We start from the raw sequence: 21,243 nt of genomic DNA, 5'->3' as shown, positions 1-21,243 counted from the left end.
AAAACGGCCACTTCTAAGGAATTCTAGATCCACATCCTACACCAACTTTCCTTTAGAAGAGTGCTTAAACCATAGCCAAAGTCCCATCACACTATCGACAACCACATGCCCTTTGTGCCCACTCACCCTACCCACAACTTCCTAATGCCACTATGCCATTTCGACCCACAATGCCCCCAACAACCAATCGTCCAGGCCATGTCCCTCATTTCTTGCCGCCATGCCAACCCCTGGACCCACATACCTCTGCCTCTCCACTGCCCTGCCATCATCAAAACACACATTCTCCCCATCCCTCCAGCCAACACCTAAATCCACATTATGTGCGTCTTTCAATCGCGTGGACAGGTGGCATCTGCCTGCACATCACCATACAAACCATTCGCCTGTGACATCTACACCAATATATTCATGTCCCTTCCGATATCCTGACACAACCACACACATCTGTGTAAATTGACACCTTGTGACCAGTTCACCCCCTAAAAACGAGTACATTTGGCCTCAACCCACTATTCCAAAACGTTCTGCAGCTCTTAAAAAATGCCCAATTAATTCCAAAACCTTCCGCCCTACAAAGAGACAGACTCTTGCAGACACAGCACATAAACCCAAAGACTGCTTGTTAACATCCAGATTTCACCTCATCCCTGCACAAACACAATGCAATCCTTAACATCTTCAAAAAGCAAGACGCCCTTACCCAGTTACCCGAAAAGAGCCACACACCGACAATCTCCAACACAGGCTTAGTCCACTACCGACACCAGCTCTCTAGCTGCAAAATCAGAGGATACAAAGAACGCCATCAACCTTAAGCCGCTGGGAACAAGCGCAGCTATTATAAATAGAGCAGTCCCCCCATGCTCCCCCCACTTTAGCACATACCTGTTCACAGCCTTCACGAGCACAGGAAGAGAGATTTTCGTCACTGCCAGTGGAATCCTACAACACAGACTCCCACGCGTGGGGACTCTTCACAAAAAAGGAAACCCAGACAAAGGCACCGTCCACACAAAAAGGCCTTTAGGACGCCAAACACCGTCTTCTATCCCCCTGGCAGGAGAAAGGACGATTCCACTACTACTCAGGAATTACTATGGGGCAGTAAGCCCCTAACCAGTAGTGGGAGATGTCAGTGCTACCAATGCTCTAGGGGAAATACAAGAGAGCACCCATCAACCAAGATTCCAAACGCTATCACTCCATCACCAATGTATGCCTCTTGGCGTCCACGTCCTTGGACTGATCAAGTTCTCAAGAAAGGATATTAGCACCACCGAACGTTCGACGATTCTCGAGCCACAGATAATGGGTTACCTCTGCTGTTTGCGGGGTGCGGCGCCCCTGGTGCCACGCAGATCAGAACTCAGCACACCGAGTGAAGCCTGGTCTCTGCAGCTTCCTGGCTCCCACATTCAGCAGAGCTGCTCTGGTTGCTAGGCGACGTCGTGATGCTGCAGCGCTGCACCATTTCACTGCTCTGCTGAGATGTGAACCCGGTCATTAACACTTTCCTCTCTGTGGTCGTGCTGGGAAAACCACTTCCCGCCCCCTCCTCTTCCATAGAGCGGAGTTCCTTACAGAGACAGCGGACGTAAGCTTGTTGTCACCTGACTGCGAGGAAAAAAGCTCACACAAAATGCGACACCGTTAAGCAAACAGACCCAGGAGTTCCGTATGTGCAAACGTCAGAAGTTACCCAAATAATATTTCACAAAACGGGAGGTCAACAGCTCGTTTACGTCTAGCAAATCTAAAGGGGAGGTGACTCGGCTGTGATGCATCCGTCTGCTGTCCTCTTTGCCCGTTTGTAAACCAGCCGGCATCCGTTTACAACTGTGTGCGATGAGGGGAAGGGGCTGGGGGATGTCGGACAATCACACAAATGCCCTGTCATTGTTGTGCCCCTTACTTTGTGTTTTATCACAAGATATATTTCAAAAGATGTTATATGCTTGTCAGACTGCTTAATCACAAAGAAATGCTTCTGTTGAGCTGACAGTAGTTATTAGGAAATTAAACTGTGGGTTCATGTGTACCAACTTTTGATTTTCACTACGTGGGCAGAAATTCCCCCATCCATGTCCTGAATATAGGCTGGCGACCAGACCAACCCACCCCCTCGCCAAATACATTTGATAGCACTTTTTTATAAGGAATTTCTAAAAGTCATAGGCTCATCCACATGCTGCAAAGTAGGACTGATGTGAAGCCCTGAATGAAAGGTACTGTCTCTTACAGAAGCTGGCAGTTACAACAGCACCCTCTCTGTGTGTTAGGTCCGGGGCCACACCGGCCCTACACCTTGACGATGAGGTGGTCGCTTAGGACACACATCGAGAACGCCACTGTGTAAGTCGTGGGTGTGCATTGTTTGAAGGAAAGGCTCTGGACACGCAGCGAGATGTTCCCGGTCTCTGCAAACTCACAGCGAGGCATGGAAAGAGGCTAGCTACACTTGCCTGAAAAAAATGCCTGAACAAAAATGTATTTAAATAAAAAACAGTTTGGTTGGTGGTAATCTGCTCATGTGAGGTCGATGTTGGCAAGGTCTTCCATGAGGGCTTCCACCAGACATTTCTTAAATGACCTGAAGGTTGGTCCGATGGGTTTCTGCTGGGAGTGCTTCACTGGGATGGTGTGCAGGGAGAGGAGAGCTGTATTGGAGGGAAGTCAGTGCGGTGATTAGGTCGAGGAGGTTACCTTTCTTGCACATTTGGTCTTTTATGAACAGTGTGAAGTCGCATAGGAAGATGTCATGCTTGAGGGACATGGTGGTGACCAGATCGGTGAAGTCTCAGATGACGGCAGTGTTGGGTTTGGGTGGCGTGTAGAGGAGCTGGAAGGTGACTGTCCATTAGGGAGAGCGGGAAGTGGCACGAGAGGACTTTGTCAGAGCCAATGTTGTCAACATCAAGTCTGGTGCAGGGCCACAAGGTCTTGTGGATGACTGCGAGGCCTCCGCCTGTCTTGTTCAGCTGGTCTCTGTGCTGTAGCCCTCGGGGACATGAACATCTAGGATGTGGGTGGAGGTGGTTGTCAGCCAGGTCTCGGTGATGAAGATGGCGTCAAGGAGTGCATAGTGATGAGGTGAGCAATGTCTGCTGCATTAGTGATAGCTGAGCAGAAGTTGGCGAACATCAACTTCCGTGTTGTGGACGGTGAATGGGGGCTGATGAGCTTGAGACTGATGTGGGCAAGTTTGCTGCATTGAAAAGTCCATGGCTTAGAGGAGGGGCGATGTTGGTGTTGCCTGGTCATGGTGGGGATGGCCTGTGGGGACAGAGCGAGAAAACGCAGGTCAGCGCATGCTTACCTGTTGACTGAGCTGGGGTTCAGGCCCTGGGTCTTCCCTAGCGCGGTTTGGTGATTTTCCCCTTTTCTCATGGTAGGAATACTCCAATTCTACTCCTCTCACTCCCTGATTTTAGTGCTTCTTTTTATCACATTAACACAGTTTTAAGTTATTAGCTTGCTTTCCACTTGCTCATCCTGGCTGCTAGGACGAGTTTCTCTGCGGCTATAACGATTCCCTTTAGGCTTCACTGTATTCACGTTCTCCTCATTACCTTCTGTGTCTCTGGTGCCTGCAGGTACATGGAATCCGCTTATTCCTTACATTTAGTTCTCCAATCACTTTCCATGCTGTTCGCTTTGTATGCGTTCTGGTCTTTTACTCTGCTTTTCAATACCACTATGAGTAATCGAATCAGGAGTTGCTTCCTCTCTGGTGGGGTCGGTATCGTTGAGAGGGCAGCCTGCCCACTACGACAACTCCGTGATCACGCCACCACTGAGCTCTCCACTCCAGCCATCCTGGCTTTCTGCTCCTCGTACCCACTGTGCTTCCAGCATTTCCTTCTCTGCCTCAAAGCGGTCCTGAAATTTGAGGGCTCCGCGGTCTAGGTCAGCTCCACCTCCTTCAGGTATTCTACACACAGGGAGCTTCCCAGTCTGTCTCGGTCTTCCACTCTCTCTCTCACCCCACTTGATCTTCATTCCAGTCATGGAACTTAATACTGATTTGGTGTATTAGATATTGCCATATAGGCTATCGCATGAAGGGCATCAGGGAGTTCCTTGAGGGAACAGTAGTGCTTGTCCCCAAAGGGGGAACAGGGGGTGGATGGGAGGGGGGGGGGGGGTGACGAGGGGGAGTCTCTCCCAATGAGGTCCCACTTGCCTCGACACCTACTGGGATGCTGCCGAGCGGGCTCACTTCCTCACATTATCATTATTATTATTAGGGTATCTATTGAGTGCAGACCTAACTTCGAGAAGCAACAGATCACTTTTCAATCATAGGGGGAAGAACACAGTGAGGGTAGCAGAGAAAAAGGGAGCCAACAGGAGAGGACGAGGGTTGGCAATTGGCAGCAAGGGATCTATATGCTAAGAATTCATGTGCAATACTTACCTGATCATTTCAAGTGTGCTGGTTCTAACAAAATAGAGGTCAGGGGCCTGGTAAGTTAAAGGATACATTTTAGGTTGCAGCAGCGGCAATTGTTTCGGACTTGTATCCTTGTGGGAACTGCCAGTACCACAACATTCTGCAGGTGCAAGAGACAAAATAAAAACTGTGCTAGCGGCCGTCTGAGCAGAAAACATTGTTAAACAGCACTTGGTCAAATTGGAGTAAAAATGCCTTTGTTAAGAAGGCTGGGTGTGTATCTAATTCGCCTGCTTCGTGGGGCCTAGTCAGTATATGATGAATTCTCAGCATTTTTCCTTCTTTGACCCACTATTCCATGCTTTCATTTCGTGGTAAAGTTCCGTTGTTATAGAATGCAGCTTCTTGCCTGCCTATCCAGTGTTGATGGCCGTCTGCTGCTCTCATGACTTTCCTATTTCAGTGCAGCAAGCATTATTTAACTTTCAAGTCGAACCCCAGCACTTGCTTAGCTTTATGCTGTTTGCAGTAGGGATGGGCATACTGTCTGCCCATAATACAGCAGAAGCAAATGGGCAGACAAACCACCATCCACAATACGGATTTCCTGGCAGACGTCAGCCCTCTAATCGATCTGTGCAGATTCTGCCTAATTAGAGAAGAGGGAAGCAGGCCTGGCCCGCAAAGTTTTAATCCAATCAGGAGGCCAAAAAGTTCTTCACATACTGACTGGATGCTGAAGGCCAATCGGATCATAGTACATTCAGGCCTACAGGAAAAGCTCATGCCGGAGCTAGCATTCATTCAGGTGGATCTTGGGAGCAGGATGCTAATATTTCTGTGAAGTCCAAGGCAGAAATTTCAGAGGCAAAGGCCACTTCTTCTGCAGTTAACTTTTCACCCATTCATTGGTAGATCGATGCCAGCCACATTTTGAACGAGCCTTTTCTGACAGTATTTGAATTTTTCCGAAGTACTGGCACAGTCTATGTTCTTGGTAACCCAAGTTAAAAAATCATGTCAAGTACTGGCCTTTAAAAGTGGTAATACTGCAAGAACTCATCTAATAATACTTTGCAAGGGTGAGGAGGTGAGAGCTTACTGAAGTCGTTTTTTGTGCAAACAGCAAGACGTTGCCGTAAACCTAGAAAGCATGAGATGCTCAACACCATCCAATGCAGATTCATTGAAACACGTCCTTGTTTTGTGATAACAGTCACCAACATCAGCTCAGATTAAACTAGCACTACACATACAAACGTTTTAGAATAGCCCGTTAATGGAGATTTCTGTAGTGTACTAACAGATCACAGAACAGACAAGAGATAGTCTTAATTATAAACTTAGAAACACTGGCATTTTCAAAAGGAAAAAAGATGCTGCCACAACAAAAGGATGAACAAAAAAAGAAAAAAAAAAGAAAATCAGGAAAGGAATTTATTCCACATGAACTAGAGAGACATAACCTTTACGTATCAGTCCTGGAAATAACAGACAAACATATATAGAACTCAAACTTCTAGTTATAATCGGATTCTTCAATGCGAGACACTAAAAGAAAAAGGACAATACACTAAGAAAACACCACATAAGGAATGCGTAATGAAATAGAAGAGCAAAGGGGTTCAACCATAATCCATGGTTCAACGGTTCCCTCCTCACTATCAAACAGGAAGCCAGACGCCTATCAGAGACTGGCTAATGAACCCATGCCCCACCACCAGTACACTGCCAAATCAGTGCTGCAACAAATTCAAAACAGCCATACCCCATTCCAAATCCACCCACTACCTCCAAAAACTCCAATATACCACCATCCACAGCTTTTATTCCCCCAACCCCCTTTAGTTCAGTATGCAACTCCCTCATGGACCATTTCAACTCTAAAATGCACAAAATCTCTGGCAAGCCTGAACATCCCAACACATGGGACACCTTCCACCCCACTGACAAAGACACTCATCGCCCTCTCTGCCAGAACAAAACCAGCACACTTCGTGGGTGATGCATGCTGTTAAGGATTTCAATCAGGCGACACACAACTTGGTCTCGGCCTAGTACGTAGCGCACAAGTGAGATGCTTTTCTTCTTATTTCCTGCAGATTCAATTTGAGATGGTACACAACTTGTATCACACCCCCTTTTCAAATACCCCGGGTCACTACATGAACTAGGCTGGTAAAATGCAATATTTATTTATTTTAAAATTCTAAAAAGAAATCATACCATTTTTAATATGGGACAGCAATCACCAATGGGGTGATAATTACAATGAGGATGTAAACAATACACTTGGTTTAACCTTCTAGTGGACCCTATACAAAACACCAGGGAATAGGAGCACTTTTTGATTTAGGAAAGATAGCACCCAAGTTAGGATTTCCCCCTGCAATGTTCCCTCAACCCACAAACAATTGAATTCCGAATGGATAGCAGGACACAGCAGGCAATCAGGAATAAGATGCAGAAAACTGAATCCAAATCCGACCTTCCCTCAGCAAATAAGAGTGGAAAACGGATTCTAAACCCCTTGCAATGTTATGAAATGACACTCGGAAATGGACAAACAATTAATGTGCGGTTAAAACATTTAAGGTAAATACAATTTCTCACTAAAGCAACAATGCATATACACCAACAATCACAAGCACGGATTACCAAGAGCATATCATTCGAAAAATGATTGGAAAGTTTAAAACACGTTGCAGCAAAATGACATGTGTAAAAGTTGCATTTCCTTTCAATTCCGTGTAAATCCACCCAAACGATTTTTAATACAAAATGGGTGAAATACTGTGATTTGGAGTGCAGTTTTTGGGCTGGGGGATAGATATATAACACAGGTACAACATAGAGGTGAAAATAGGTCTCTAGCTGGTGAATCGAGAGAGAGATTTGGAAGGTAGAGTGAGGTTTGTTTTTTACGAAAATATAGCAGTGAAAAAGTAAAATCCGATTTTAAAAGTGAAAGGCAAAGTTTACTTAGACTAGATTTAATGGCTAAGAAAAGAGTAACGCCATCCGTGAATATAAAAGTTACGCTGCAGTTGTAACCCTTCACGCAGTGTACCCCTTTTCTTTAGGGAAAAGTAAATTATTTAAACACAATATTGCTAATGATTTATGATCTATGCAAGACAGGAATGAAGAGAAAAGTGGCGCTAACGCTTGGAGATCAAGGGCAAGAACAGAGAGAATTCTGACAGTTTTAACAAGTTACCAGGACAAGGATAGGATGGCTTAGAGAGTGGGATAAGGACAAATGCAAGACAAGGTAGACTATGGATTTCTATGGGGTAGGGATTAGACTTACAGTCTACTTTTAGTTTGGGATTTTGGATCGTCCGTGGTTCCGGTCACTACACGGCAGCACGCCTGGCAAAGGACAGCTGGGCAGGTCAGGTCACTGGATGGCACAGGTACCTCTGGATGCAGTTAGTGGGCAAGCAGTTAGTGGGCAGCAAGCCAGGCTGGTTCAGGATGCTTCCCAAAAGAATACCACAGCTTTCCCCTTTTTAATGCGAGATTAGTGGGTTGATTCTGGATCAATGGCCTTGCTGGGAATAGGATCAGCACAGCTTGGGTTTTGCAGTAGGCCCTGGAGTATGGTCAGCAATGCTTTGGCCTTGTAGTTGGGATCTAGACTCAGCAGTATGAATGAAACAGGAACGGAACGCCGGCGCAGGAAAAATCAGGAAGAGTCTGTTTGTGTCAGGGACTCTTATTTATAATGCACAGTGACATCATCCAAGTATATGGCTGGGCAGGCTTAGCTAAGCACACCTCTAACTGACGGGATTGGCCAGGGGTGCTAGTCTCCGCCTCGCTCTCAACTGGTTGGATTTCAAAGCAGGAGGGCAGATTTGTGATGCGAGTTTACAATGTTCAAAAACATCCCAGTTATTTTAACCAAAATCCGATTTCGCCACAAACAGTACATTTATACAGTGGAAATCTCTTAGCAAATTATATATACAGGTTACATATTTTATGTAGCGCATAGCACTCCAACTCCGAAATCTGAGACATTGTTTCGCCCTTCTAATACTTTTTGGTCATTTTGAGTATGAACAAGTCGCCCTAAAATTCCAAAACTTTATACATGTGTGGATTAACATAAGGGATGTATGGATACTTACCTTGTATTCGCCGATTCTTTGCCATTTCCATTCCCAAAGGGTCAGTGAATTCTACCATGTCTTAAATGAAAGCCCAAAAAAAAAATCACTTTTAAACATGCAAAATGTTTACATTTTTACAAAGTCTTGCTGCAGAGATAAGAGTCTCATTTTTATTCATAAATAGTCTTTGGAAGCAAATAGCAGTCCTTTGTCGGTCACTGGGCCATTTTTTTCTAATTCAGCTGCCACCAACTGTAATTTCATCCAGAGCAAGGTCAGAGGTTAACATCTGGATTGAAGGTTTATTGCCCCCCCACTTCACACTTCCTTGTCCTGGAAATCCCACTGTCAGTGGGTTCAGCCTAGACGAGATTCTGTCCAACCTAATACCTAAACCTAAACACTGGGGTGTTCGTATCTGCCGAGAGAGGCCCTCCTGCTTGGTAACAACCCCCCGCCCCCAAGCAGAAACCTATTTTTCTTTTGGAACTTGCAAAATCCAGCCAATATGGTTTAACAGTTTTACTTTCTTATATTTGGTCCTGAATTAAACAAACCAGTTGAATAAAATAACCCATGTGTGTATTTTCCCCAGCAACAACCCCCTTCCCAATGGTAGATAATGGCAGGCTTTCATTAAACAGTTTTACTTTTAAAATGGGCCTTTCTCTCCTTCAGTCTGCAAAGCCCATTTTACATCTGTGGTGCAAAGCTGGCATTTCTTTTTTTGTAAATTCGGTTTTGCATCGCCCTCTGGATTCCCTTGCAGCTATAGTTATTTTCTTGTGTGCAGGACTTTAGTTTGAATCACAGATGTATTGAAATTGACATGGGCCAGATAGCTTAAGTTTCTTTGAACTACCGAGTTTTGCGTTTTCCTGTGCGGGAAAAGTGAAGCTCTTTGTTGATTTTCCTCAGAGTTGATTTGACAGGGCCTGTCATTCAGAAATCATGCCTTGTTTTGCTGAAGCACAATGAGATATACTGGGCAGGGCAGGGTCTTATTAATCACAGTGGTTTAAGGAAAAAATGATGGAAATGGCGTCAGAGCAGCATTTTTTTTAAGGTGAAAAAGTTTCCTTTTTAATGGAGATTTTGGGCTTTCAGCAAAGCAGTGCTGCCTTTTCACCATATTCCATCTGTATATGTCAGAACACAATGGCACGCTCCCTCAGTTGAGTACCCTTGTTCCATCCTGGGCAATGTATGCTTGGCAAGACTGTACAGGCATTTTTTTGTTGCTGCAAAATGCAGTTTTAAGGCCATGGTGCTCATAGGAGCCAGCGCAACCATTTCGCTGTTTCTGCGCAAATGCAGCTTGGTTTTGGCAAAATTCTTTTCAGTGGGTCAATGGAGCCCACAATGCCCGCCAAAGCCACATCACCACCCTCCCTCTGCGCTGGCTCAACACACATGGACATGGTACTATCCCCTTTGCACTGAAAGCTGACAAATATCACCAGTCTTAAAAATAAAAAAAAATAAAAAATCCATCTCTCAACCCCACACTCCCCGAAAACCTCTGCCCCATTTCCGCCATACCTCGGCAGAATCATGGAACGCTCCATCACAACCAAACTAAAACACATCACCACACACTACCTCCCCAATCTCTTCCAATCTGGTTTTTGACCTGGATAGAGTACCAAGACTGTTACACTTCACATACTCTATGACCTCCACAGCATCACAGACAAAGAAAACACAGCCCTACTCAAACTCCTCGACCTCTCTGCAGCCATCAACCACAGCATTCTATTAAACATCCAATCCTACAGGATGAAACTCTCAGGCACAGTCCTAAAATGGTTCACCTCCTTCCTCACTGACAGAACACACTGGCTCCATGACCCCTTTTCGTTCAGACCACATCCCGGTGAAGTCCGGGGTCCCATAAGTCTCCTCCCCGTCTCTACTCCTCTTCTGCCTGTAGTGTCCCTTAGACAGGCCATTAATGTCCATTTCGACTAATATGCAAACAAAAGCAAATCTACTTCCACATCTCATCCCCTTCATGAGTCCAAACCCTCAAAAGCAGTCGGTCCACCATCACAAGCTGGATGGCACCCACTACCTCAAGCTAAATCCTTCCAAAACCGAATGCCTACTCGTCTGCCGCCCCAGGCACAAACCAGACCTCTTCCCTTGGATCACATAATTCACCACAGACAACCCACACATAGCCCTCTGCACACCTGTCAAATCCATTGATTTCACCATCAAGCCCCACCTTTCCTTCACACACCACATGGCTGTTGTCACACCAAAACATGCAATCTACAACCACACGTCCTACTCAAAATCAGACATGTCCTTCGCCCTGACTACTTCTGCACTACAGTTCAAGCACTGATTCTGTCCAAACTGGACTACTATAATGCACTCCTCACTGGACTCCCCACATCAGCACCCTTGCTGCCCTGCACGCCATACAAAATGCTTCAACAAGACTCAAATCTGCCACCTACCCAAACATTCATACATCACCCGTGCTTAACTGGCACCCCGAAGTCCAGAGAATTGCCTTCAAAGCATTTTGCATTGCATACAGAGCTAACCACCTCAAAACCGTATTTTACCTTGAAGACAAACTGAAATCCATTACCCTCACAAACACCAGACAAGCGAGCCTGCATTTTCTACATGTTTCACTCTGCAAACTAACACGTACACAAAACAAGCATTTACGCAGTGGGCATGCAGAGCATGTAACATGTTACCGCTTCACATCAGCACTGCACCCTCCATCACATCTTTCCAGGAGAGCCTAAAAATATACTTGTTTCCTCACACGTAGTCTCAGTCCTGGAAATAACAAACATACATAGAACTCAAACTTCAGCTCCTCCACTTCCTCTGCTGCCACTTACTATCTTAATCTTCCTATCCTAAAAATATTTTGTAACTTCTGTTTCACCTTCCACCTTTTGTACTTTGTAAGGCACTCCGAGATCCTCTGGGTCGGGCCAGCACTGAACAAAAGCTCAAATAAAATAAAGTGTGGATCCCGATCTTGCCTGCTCGTCACACAAAACAGGGTCATTTCTTAAAGGTCACTGGAATTTTACATATTGGTCCTGTTCTGCACTCATCTGGAGATCGACTGATCTTCCTTCTACACATGAAAATAATTCAGACAACTATCCAAATATGGGTTATTGCCCCAGTGACCCTTTCCTCATAAAACTGCACATTCACGCCTACGGCAACCTGCATACTTTGTGTACCACGCTCAAACCTCCACTCAGCAACTGGAATCTTATCCTACCAAATTACCACTGTAACCATCCACCCTCTCAACATTCCAAATGAGCCCATAACCTGTTCTCAGAGTTTTAGCATTGTTAAACACTTGTAACTTTCAAGGGATTGAGAACTTTAGACACCTTCCATATGAAGCCAGGTACTTCAATCACATCACCAACTTAAAACTTAAGGACTTTGCAACACTAGCAGGCATCAAAACCGCTGTTGATGTACACCTGCATCTCTTCTACGTCCATTTCTAACGCCTGTAGGTAAAGAGGAAGGCAATATTCTCTTTAGTCTATCTCAACAACCATTATAGTCTGCCAAACTATGAAGATTTCCTGCTCGGCATCCACTCGGAGATACCAGGGTCACCAAATGTAGGGTGTTCTTGTAGGTCTCAATTTCCAGTAGCCTCTGAAATGTCAACAGCGCCATTTGAACACCATTCTTCATACCCAGCCATATCTTTTCACTAGGCCATTGGTCCATGGAGATTACAAACACACTGTTGTCTAACAATTCAAATCTTGTAAAAAAAAAAAACAATTTCACCATATGATAGTTGTACAGTGTATTCATAAGCAACTTCTCTGGCCTTCTCACATCTAAATATTGCCCTCCTAAATGCAATCGCTTTGATTCTTATATTTAATCTAAAAGGACGAACCACAGCTAATGCTAGTTTTGGTCAAGGGCCGTCTGAACATTCATAGGAACCATGGGAGCATTATAAGTTCGCAATTCTTTGTGACCTTTGCTCAAATAAGGAATCTATTATAAATCGTTCCACTTGCTGGTCAACAAGGATGTTCTCATATTGTACTTCATTGCCATAACACCCAAATGTTCTTTGTGGGCATTATGAATTAACTTGCCCCCTCATTCCAACAGGCAGCACAACCTTGACACTCTTATCTGATGGCCAATGTCCTTTTACACCAACATATGATCATTCTTGTTTGTATCAATCCAGTTCTCCTTTAATAAGGACATGCTAACACCGCTACATACATTTTCTAGGTAAGCAATGATTTATTACTTATAATGAAGATTAGCCCTGCTACAGCGCAAGTAGTCTTGATTCTATTAAAGACACGGAGGGGAGCATTATGCTTCAACGTCCTTTATTTCTACTCTTGCAGCAGATTTAAATCTTCATATTTCTTTAATAACACTTTTTCTTACAACTCCAAACCAGAAAAATATCCAAACACTTCACATCCCATGAACCCCAGTGTCTCTGGTAGTCCCATGTATATATCCTGTCCCTGGACTCCATGAGCTACTTCCTGCCCAGGTCGTTTCCTCTTCTTTTATGCCTTCCAGCCGACATCCTAAAAAACGCAGAACATACTCCAAACAGAAAAAACAACACGTCCTCAACTACGGCTGAACTGATGCCCTCCGGCAGAGGGCTCTTCATGGCCAATGCTGGCAACTTCTCACGCGATACTTTGCCACTTCCGATCTCAGACTCTCAGCCAGCTTTCTGGTCATCACCCATCAGAGAAGACATGTATTAGGAAGGGTAATACTATGCAACGCACCACAAACACATGATAGATTATACACACATCACCAATGCTTTGTGTCGCTGGGCAAGATGATGCTCCCCTCTGTGTCTTTAATAGAATCAAGACTCCCTGAGCTACAGCCGGGGTAATCTTCATTCCATGTCAAGACCGGAGGCAAGCATTACGCTTGATCACAGCTATACACTACAGCCGCTGCCACAATTGCTATTGGCTTAAAATAAAGGTCTTAAAAAGTGGAGTCGGGGGGTGCTGTTGTGCGCCGAGCAAGATGGCCGCCTAAAGCGTGAGCTCCGTGGCGGGCAGACTTCATGATCCTGTTTTTGGCACATTTGCCCCTTTGCAGCCGCTCACGGGGCACACGGCTCTGTAGCCGCTACCTCAGGGATCCTGTCGACCCAGTCCCGACGTGAATCGGGGCCGGGAGGAGCTTTCCCCGGACTTCGCGGTGCCCATCCCCCATCCCCCAGCCGGCCGAGCTACTGTTTCTGCTGGTGCCGGGTGGCCTGAGGCGCCCTGCCCCGGCGCTCCTGGAGGAGCGTCCGGCCTGCGGCGAGGCCGCCCCGCTCTTCCTCCCCAGCTGCGGGAGCCGCCGCGAGATCTCCTCGCCCTCTCCTTGGAAGTCTCCTCCCCCACCCCCCATCAGCACACGCTGCGCTGCTGGAGCGGCGCGGCTTCCGGGTGCGTGCTGTGGGGGACTCCACTGTGATCCTGTGGTCCCAGCCCCGGAGTGAGTGGTGGGTCCGGGAGGAGCTTTCCCCGGACCTTGATGTGCCCACCCCCCCGCCTGCGACGCTCCTGCGCGCCTACACCCAGCCCCGGCAGAGAGTGGACGAACCCGCCCGGGGTCTTGCCGCACCTTTTCCCGCATCTGCTTGCATAAGTGGGGGCTGGCCAGCCTCTCCCTTCTCGGCGGCGGGGTCGACGGAGACCTGGGACCGTGACTCGCCGGCCGAGCTACTGTTTCTGCTGTGCCGGGTGGCCCGAGGCGCGCTGCCCCGGCGTTCCTGGGGGGACGTCCGGCCTGCGACTAGGCCGCCCCGCTCTTTCTCCCCAGTTGCTGGAACCGCCGCGGGGACTCCTCGCCTCCTCTCGTGAAGCGCGGCCTCCAGATACGTGCTGTGGGGGGCTTCACTGACTTCCCGTGCCGGAGTTGCTGCCTTCCTCCCTCTGTTGAGGGGTGCCCGTGGTTCTTTCACTGGCGGCTCCCGGCCTCGGGGCCCTGGTGTCACCCCTATCTGGGGGGCCGTCTCTCCTGCGGTGGGGGCATCGGAGGCCCACAAACAACAACAACTGACCCCGCCTGGTGAGCTCGAACTCTTCCTGGCCCTCCTACTTGGAGGCCCCGCTCTTGACTATCCCCCCCACTGGGGGCCACTCTGCCTTCGCTGCCCACGCATTTTCTCCACCCTGACTGGAATCCTAGGCTCTGGGTGGCCCTACTGCTCATCGGTGGCCTGTTTCTCCCCGCTTCATTACTCTCGGGGCTGCTGCCTCTCCACCCGGAGGGATACTCTGCTGGGGGGTGCTGGCGGTGCCGCTGGTCCCCACTCTCCCATATCTGGGGTCTCCCACCTTCAAAGCCCTCTGGTGCTGATTCCTACGCCCCCCTGAGTGGGCTGGTCCCCCGCGGTCTACACTGACAGTCATAACACTTCACCGGTACGGTCTCGCGGCCACGGCTTTCCCTGCTTCCCTCTCTTGTTACACACCCTACCTGGGTTACTGGCTCGCGTGGCCCGGGTCCCCCCCCCAGCCCCCCGCGCCCCCCCCCCCCCTATTGGGGCGGCCAGCGCTTCCCCCTTCATCCCACTCAACCCACTCAACCACCATCTTCGTCAAGATGACCAAGGGGGGCGCGAGGAAACAGAGCTCCATTAACATGTTTGCGAGGGCTGCTGTGAGATCGCCGGAGGAGCCCACTGAGCAGGCCCCTGTTGCATCATCATCCGTCGAGGCACCGGAATCCCAAACCATGATGGACTTTATCAGGGAGGGCTTCACTGCTCTGTACTCAAAACTGGATGATATGAACGGCACAATATCTTCGATCAAAGCCCACATTGAGAGGACCGATAGTCGTGTGTCTGAGGTCGAGACACGGGTCGGTTCTGCAGAGGATGCACTGGGTGCCCTGCGCTCCGAGGTTGTCGCTCTCTCTGGCCGAGTCCTCGAGGTGGAGAAGAAGAACGAGGACTTGGAATCCCACTCAAGGCGTAATAACCTTCGCATTATCGGGGTTCCTGAGAACGAAGTCCACGAGCCAATGGAGGACTTCGTTGAGCACACACTAATGTCACTTCTGGATTCACCCAAGCTCTCCCCTCACTTCGCTATTGAGCGGGCGCACCGTGCCCTTACGGCTAAACCCAAACCCGGGGCTCCGCCTCGGCCCATCATTGCCCGGGTCCTGAACTACCGAGATCGTGATACCCTGCTTAGGGCCGCGAGGATCAAGGGCGAGCTGTTCTTGGGTGGTGCAAGGATTCATCTTTACCCCGATTTTTCGACTGCCGTCCAACGGGAGCGTAAGACTTTCCAAGCGGTGAAGCGGAGGCTGCGAGATCACTCCATTAAATATGCTATGCTCTACCCTGCCAAACTGCGCATAGAACATGCTAACCAGGTGTTCTTCTTCACGATCCCAGAGGAGGCCTCTAAGTTTTTGGACGAACACTTCCCAGGTTGACTCCCTTCTCCTGTACACGGCTCTGCAGCTACCCCCTTGGGCCCTACGGGGGGGGAGGCCAGGTCCGGCCTTTCCCCGGCGCTGGAGCCGCATTGATCCTCTTCCTCGGATTCGGCTTGTTCAAGTTTGTTTAGTACAAATAAGTGCCATGTCGCTATGTGCAAGACACTTTGCCTAACTCAGGCGCTGATGCCTCTAGTTTGGTTTTGGTTGAGGGGGGTTGGGACTGTCATTCCTCTGTTTGGGAGGGGGATGTGGGTGGGGGTGGGACATGTTTGGGGTATTATTATCAGAAAATTGGCGCTGGCAGCGAAGGCGGACCGTGATGCAGCATTCATCCATTGGTCTTGGTCACTTTTTTTGACTGTAACACCATCGTATCTATGGCTGAAGGGAACTTGACCTTTATGAGTTGGAACATACGGGGGCTGGGTAACTATAAAAAGATGAGGCAGCTCCAGCTGCAGGCTGAGCGCCACGGATCCAAGATTCTTTTTTTGCAGGAGACACATGCTCGCACGGAACAATGCGTGCGTTTCGCCAAAACCTGGGGCCCCCATAGATTCTTTACCGATTTCTCTACTCAAAGTCGTGGGGTCATGACCCTCATTCACAAAAGTCTCCGGTTCACCCTCATTTCCTCACAAATTGACCCCCTGGGCAGGTATGTTCTGTTACATGCCACGCTTCAGGGGAAGGAAGTGGTTCTGCTGAACATTTATGGCCCCAACCTGGATGACCCTGAGTTTAACAGACAGGTCACGTCTCTTCTGGATGGCTTCCCCCTTGTTCCAATTCTCTGGGGGGGTGATTTTAATACTATCTTCGACGTAGCCCTTGATAGATCTGGGTCCAAGCCCCGTCATCTCTCCAGGGCAGCCTATGCTGCATTATCATCCTTACCTCGCTTGGCCATGGTGGACGCATGGAGGTTCTTTTACCCCGACTCCCGCGTTTATTCGTTCTACTCCTCAGTCCATGACTCATACTCCCGAATTGACCGTTGGGTGATCTCCAATACTTTGGTTAAGGACGTGATACAGTTAATGATTCTGCCCAGAACCTTGTCCGACCACTCTCCAGTGACTATCACTGTGAGTTGGAGTCCTGATCCCGGCCGGACCCGCTGTTGGAGATTGAAACCCCTCGCTCTGCTCGACCCAGAGTTCCGCTTCGAGCTCTAGGACTCTATTGAGGAGTTCTTTGAGATGAACGCGGGGTCGGTACCATCACTGGCCACACTATGGGAGTCTTTTAAGGCTTATATTAGAGGGATTGCACTTTCCAAAGAAAATGGGGTCCTTAAGTCGATCCGGAGAGACCTAGCCGAGAGTGAGTCCAAGTTATCGACCCTAGAGGCTGCGAGCTCACTTCACTCTTCCCCGGGTAACCTAGCGGCCATTGGGGCGGAATTAGATACGTTCCGCTCCCTTGCTGAGCGCGAACAGAGGTTTCTGGACAACCCAGGCACTGCGAGGAAATACGGGGAGGGCGAGCGCCCTGGTCGTCTCCTTGCGAGGTTGATACGACATGAGACGGGTTCCCCACACATACTCGGGATCGAGAGACCTGACGGCTCCTTGGCTGTCTCCTCTCGGGACGTCAACACAGAATTCTTTAATTTTTACGAGTCCCTATACTCTAACTCAGACGAAGTGTCGGTGGTAGAGATTGACTCCTTTCTCGATTCCCTCCCCTTGTCGACTTTACCCCCTGAGGCCGCGGGCTCTCTTGATTCCCCACTCACACTGGAGGAGCTCTCTGACGCTATCGACTCCTTATCCTCGGGGAAGGCCCCCAGCTCGGATGGTATCCCAGTCGAATTTTACAAGTCCTATAAGTCACTCCTGCTTCCCCACTTGTTGGCTGTTTGGGAGGAGTCGGTGGAGGCGGGGGTGTTCCCTGCTTCACTTCGTGAGGCCACGATTACAGTATTACTAAAGGCTGGCAAACCCCCCTCGCATTGTGGCTCGTATCGTCCGCTTTCACTTATGAATTGTGACGCCAAAATATATGCAAAGGCCCTGGCGCTCAGGTTAGCCCCCCTCCTACCATCCATCATTCATCCCGATCAAGCCGGCTTTGTCCCGGGGCGCTCCACCTCCCTTAACTTAAGACGTATATTTAATATAATCGATAGGATTAGCCCAGAGACTCAGGCTGTGGAGGCCACGCTTGACATGCAAAAGGCCTTTGACTCGGTCTCATGGCAGTTTCTTTGGCGGGTTCTCGAGAGCTGTAAATTTGGTCCCTCCTTTCTCTCTTGGGTCAGGCTACTCTATTCATCTCCCGTGGCTAGGGTCCGCACTGACGATCACTGCTCCCCTCTCTTTGGGATCGCCAGGGGGACGAGGCAGGGGTGTCCATTTTCTCCCTTGGTTTTCGCGATTGCCATTGAGCCCTTCGCAGACATGCTCCGTCACTGTCATGCCCACAGAGGCCTCCGAACTGCGGGTAAGGCGGACATAGTCTCCCTATATGCGGATGACGCACTGTTGTTCATTCGTTCTCCATCCATCAACTTGCCTCCAGTGCTTGAGGATATCATTCATTTTGGCCGGGTCTCGGGCCTTAGGGTGAATTGCTCGAAGTCCACCCTTTTTCCACTAACGGAATGCACTCTCTCCCCCCCTGACACTCTGGGATTCACATGGGCTCAATCCACGTTCACCTACCTGGGGATAGAAGTAACGCGTCAGCGGGCGCTGACCTTCGAGGAGAACTTTCGGAAGTACCTTACACATCTGTCCGTTAAAGTTTTAGCCTGGGACAAGCTCCCGCTTTCCCTCGCAGGCAGAATGGGACTCCTGAAAATGGTGGTGTTACCCCAGCTGCTTTATAGGTTTGCCAATATACCCTTGTGGCCAGGCGCGGACTTTTTTCGCGACTTGACTCGTACAGTTAACTCCTTCCTTTGGCACTCAGGTGCGGTCCGGCTTAAGTTTGAGACCCTGTCCACTCCTATGGCCAACGGGGGCTTTGGCGCTCCTGATTTTCTTAAATACTGGCTGGTATCCCAGATCCAATATATCTCTCATTGGTTTAACACGACTGACCCCCCTCCTCATGTCCGGCTCGAGAAGCTCGCGGTCTGCGACCGCGACATCCGCTCTTTGGTAATACAACCCGCTCCTCTGGTACTGAATTCACAGAGCCCGGTCGCGTGCACATCCCTTGCAATGGCCAAAACATGGAAGCTGCTTGGAATTGCCCACGTCTTCCACGGCAACCTTCCTCTCTGGAACTTCCTCCCAGGGGTCCCCCAGGTTGCACCACTCACTGTTCGTCGCTGGGCCGAAGCGGGTTATGAGTTGCTGCGGGACGTGTTTGACCAGGGTATATTCATCGAATGGCTTGACCTCCCTCTGCCCTTGAGGAAGGACAGGAGTGTCTGGCTTCAATACGCGTCACTCCGCAAGACCCTCAAGCGTAATTATCAAATGTTCCCTGCTTCACCACCAGACGATCCGGCCATTGAGGAACTTACCTCCCCCTCACCCATGAGAGGTAAAATCTCCAGGTTATATTCTATGCTGCAGTCCAGATCCTTCCCTGAATTTGCTAAACTTAGACGGTCTTGGGAGGTGGACTTGGGGGTGGAAATGTCAGATGACCGCTGGCCACACTTATGTGAACGCACTCACCGGGTGTCCTTTAATTCTCGATTTAAACTTATTCAGTTCAAGGTGCTGCATAGGTTCCACTATACGCCGGTCAGATTGCATCGCATGTCCAGTGACCATCCCTCCAGTTGCCCTCACTGCGGTCATGTAGATGCGGACTACATCCATATGATTTGGTCCTGCCCCCGCCTCTCACAGTTCTGGGGAGCGGTTTGCTCGACGGTATCTGCTATTTTCGATCACCCCATTGACCCTTCCCCAGCATTGTGTCTCTTCCACGACCTCCATGGCCTCTCACAAAACTCCAAAAAATTGGCCAGCCTCTGCATGCTCTTAGCGGTTCGGTCCATCCTGCTTTGCTGGCTTCGCCCCTCTCCCCCCACACATGCCCAATGGTTAAGGGCAGTCACGTGGGCCTCCGACTCCGAGGAAACCTGGTCTCACATGCAGCCCTTCCATTCCAGGCCTAGGGACATCTGGCTTAGGTTCCGTTCCTACATGTCCGACCTCAACATGACTCCGGTAGCTTCCCCTCCACCTGCTCTTCCTCACTAGTTTGAGATCTCCCTCCATATCATGAGGTTTGGCCACCCTTCTTCACATGTTACTTGTATCTATGTTCCTAAATCGTTTTGTGTGCAATCTCTGTATGCCTGTACCATGAATAATATTGACAGATTGTACTTGCTGGGCGCTGTTCGCCTGTTGTTTTGCTGCCACGCTGCCTAATAAAAAAAGAATTTAAAAAAAAAAAAAAAAAAGTGGAGTCGCTGGACCAATCCGCTGCCTTAAAGATGTCCTGAAGACTTGTTCCGGCTCCAAAAGCTTTGGAAGCCGTGGCATCTCTAACTGAATGCACCCTGAAACCGTGTCACGTCTACGCCTGCCTGGGACATGATCTCTAGCACCAATCAGGCTATAGTCGCTGCTGCCACTGCCTTATATGGCTTCCTGCGCATGATTAGCAATTGCGACACTGCCAGTCACACCTAGTCTGTCCTCGCCTTGTATTCTTCGATACAGTTGGCCACGCACAATTTAGGCTGATCAAGAAAATAAGGGTACGAAATAACTGATGAATGGCTCTTAGTCCTTTTCGCAATGGAGAAGGTCACCCACTCCAGACAGAAGGTCTTCCTGTCCACTTCAAGTGCTCTCGCCTCTGACACTCCTCTACAGGACACCAGGGATAAGAGCACTGATAGCTTCCCTGAAAGCTGTTGGATGGACAAATCTCTGTTATATGGCCAGCTCATAACAGTCGCAAGACTGCATCAACATCCCATAGCTGCACGCATTTAGGGATGGGTGGCGTACTGACCTTAACGCGCGCATCAGACTCACTACTGCCGAGTGCTCCCCTAGAGGGACTCCATCCAACGAGTCATGCCCAGCTGAGATCGCTCATCTATAGACCCCTACGGCTCCAAAAACATTCCCACCTCTGGCTACGGATGCTAGAAAATGGAGCACCTGCACTAAAGGGGCTGAAACGGGATGAAGGTCACGCTGACTGCGCCACAGGCACCCCCCGACAACACTGCCCCATGCTGCTTCAAAACGGAGCATATAGAAGGCCCAGGAATGTTTGGTAAAATCTGCAGCTCGTCCCAAAATGCCCGGCAGGCTC

The 21,243-nt window shown here is 48.9% G+C and overlaps 1 protein-coding gene across 5 annotated transcripts in view; it reads right to left on the bottom strand.

Moving 5' to 3' along the window:
• The window catches only part of ELMO2 (engulfment and cell motility 2), a 1,054,165-nt gene that overhangs the window by 883,135 nt on the left and 149,787 nt on the right, over positions 1-21,243 (bottom strand). The window contains exon 1 of one of the 5 annotated variants that reach the window (XM_069651201.1): positions 1,321-1,406. The exons of 3 other annotated variants lie outside the window; for them this stretch is intronic. The gene's annotated coding sequence lies outside the window, so the exon portion shown is untranslated. Of the gene's footprint in view, positions 1-888; positions 967-1,320; positions 1,407-21,243 lie in introns of those variants that run through there. One more of the 5 variants, XM_069651202.1, reaches the window with a different exon arrangement.

Source organism: Ambystoma mexicanum, chromosome 3p (assembly GCF_040938575.1).
Source record: "Ambystoma mexicanum isolate Mex_15411 chromosome 3p, UKY_AmexF1_1, whole genome shotgun sequence".
Taxonomy (NCBI): domain Eukaryota; kingdom Metazoa; phylum Chordata; class Amphibia; order Caudata; family Ambystomatidae; genus Ambystoma; species Ambystoma mexicanum.
This window is presented reverse-complemented; position numbering and strand designations above follow the sequence as displayed.